Source organism: Octodon degus, unplaced genomic scaffold (assembly GCF_000260255.1).
Source record: "Octodon degus isolate 3935 unplaced genomic scaffold, OctDeg1.0 scaffold00066, whole genome shotgun sequence".
Taxonomy (NCBI): Eukaryota; Metazoa; Chordata; class Mammalia; order Rodentia; family Octodontidae; genus Octodon; species Octodon degus.
Window position 1 is genome coordinate 6,980,889 of NW_004524642.1, and position 2,035 is coordinate 6,982,923.

The window sequence follows — 2,035 nt, forward strand, 5'->3', positions numbered from 1 at the left end:
TCAGGCCCTTGCGCTTGCCAGGGAAGCACTTATATCACTGAGCCATCTCCCCAGTCCCGGTTTTTAGTTCTTTATGAATTCTAGAGAGAAGAACTTTGTCTGAGTGCTTATTCATTAAGAATTTTTCCTAATTTGTGGGTTGTCTTTTCACTTTGTTGGTAATTTAAAAGCTTTCTGTTTTTGACCATTTACTATTATCTTGGCTGTGGAAAAAAGTCATTGATAACTTTTTTTTTCAGATTGTGATAGACATTTTATTGAAATTTTTGTAGCGTTTTTATCATGAATGTGTATTAGATTTTTTCAATGCTTTTACTGCATCTGCTGAGATAGTCACGTGATTTTCATTTTTGGTTCTGCAGCGTGGCATATTACATTTATTGATCTGCAGGTAGTGAACCACCCCTGAATCTCTGGAATGAATTCTACTTGGTCATGATATATAATCTTCTTCATTATTTTTTGCATTCTGTTTAGCAGTATCTTGTTAAGGATATTTTCAACTTATGGTCATTAAAGGTATTGGCCTATAATTCTTTTTTCATTGGATCCTTGTCTGGTTTTAGTATCAGAATGACTGTTGTTGTAGGTAGCAGTTTGTTAGAGCAATCCACCATTAAATTTTTTAAAGAATTTGAGGAGTAATGGCATTAGATCTCTCAATTATTTGTAGAATTTGGAAGTGAACCCATCAGTGCATGAACTTTTCTTCTTTGAGAGATTTTAATTACATGTTCAATTTAATTGAGTGATTTTTTGCTTAAAAATTATATCATTTTGAATTACCTTTGCTGACTTATATTTGTGTAGTAATCTTCCATTTTTCCCCTGTATTTTCCAACTTGTTAGAGTACAAGTTCTCAAATAGTTATTGGTAACCTCCTTGATTTCTGCAAGATCCATTATGATTTCATTCTTTTCATTCCTAATTGCAAAAATTCAATCATTTTTTTCTGTTTTGATAGGATTGTCTAGGGGTTTGTACATTTTATTTAATCTCTAAAATAATCAACAATTTCTGACATTGCCAGTCAAGTGGAAGACCCAATACTATTATGGGCTACTGGACTCTTTTAGAATATTTTGCTGAGTTAACACACCTATAATATTCAAATAACGGAACTTAACAAAAAAGGGCATACAGATGAATGTCCATTTTGTATCTGTGTATTCAAAGTGGTTAGCAGAGGAAGCATCATCAGGCTCTCTTCCGATTGCCCTCATGCCTACGTCAGAGTCTCCCAAGAAGCCCGATAGCTACGGAAGCTCTTCAGAGGGCTGAGCTTTGAAACAACCGATGAGAGTCTGAGGAGCCATTTTGAGCAATGTGGCACACTCACAGACTGAGTGGTAATGAGAAACCCGAACACCAGGCGTTCCAGGAGCTTTGAGTTTGTCACTCATGCCACTGTGGAGGAGGTGGATGCAGCCATGAATGCAAGGCCACACAAAGTGGACAGGAGAGTTGTGGAATCAAAGAGAGCTGTCTCAAGAGAAAATTCTCAAAGACCAGATGCCCACTTAAGGATGGAGAAGATCTTTGTTGGTGGCATTAAAGAAGATACTGAAGGGCCGGGGAGACAGCTCAGTGGAATAAGCGCTTCCCTGGAAAGCACAACAGGCTCATTTCAATCCCCAGTTCCGACAAAAAAAAAGAAAAAAAAAAAAAAGATACTGAAGAATATCACCTACGAGATTATTTTGAACAATATGGAAAAATCAAAGTGATTGAAATTATGACCGTCGGAGGTGGTGGAAAGAAGAGGGGCTTTGCTTTTGTAACCTTTGATGACCATGATTCTGTGGTTAAGATCGTCATTCAAAAATACCACACTGTGAACGGCCACAACTGTGAAGTAAGGAAAGTCCCGTCGAAGCAGGAGATGGTTAGCTCTTCACCTAGCCAAAGAGGTCGAAGTGGTTCTGGAAATTATGGTGGTGGTCATGGAGGTGGTTTTGGTGGCAATGACAGTTTCAGTCATGTAGGAAACTTCAGTGGTCAAGGTGGCTTTGGTGGCAGCCGTGGTGGGGGTGC

The 2,035-nt window shown here is 38.3% G+C and overlaps 1 pseudogene; it reads left to right on the forward strand.

Annotated features, from left to right (window-relative positions):
* The first annotated feature begins 1,222 nt into the window (after positions 1 to 1,222).
* Positions 1,223 to 2,035, forward strand: part of LOC101583006 — a 29,638-nt pseudogene continuing 28,825 nt past the window's right edge.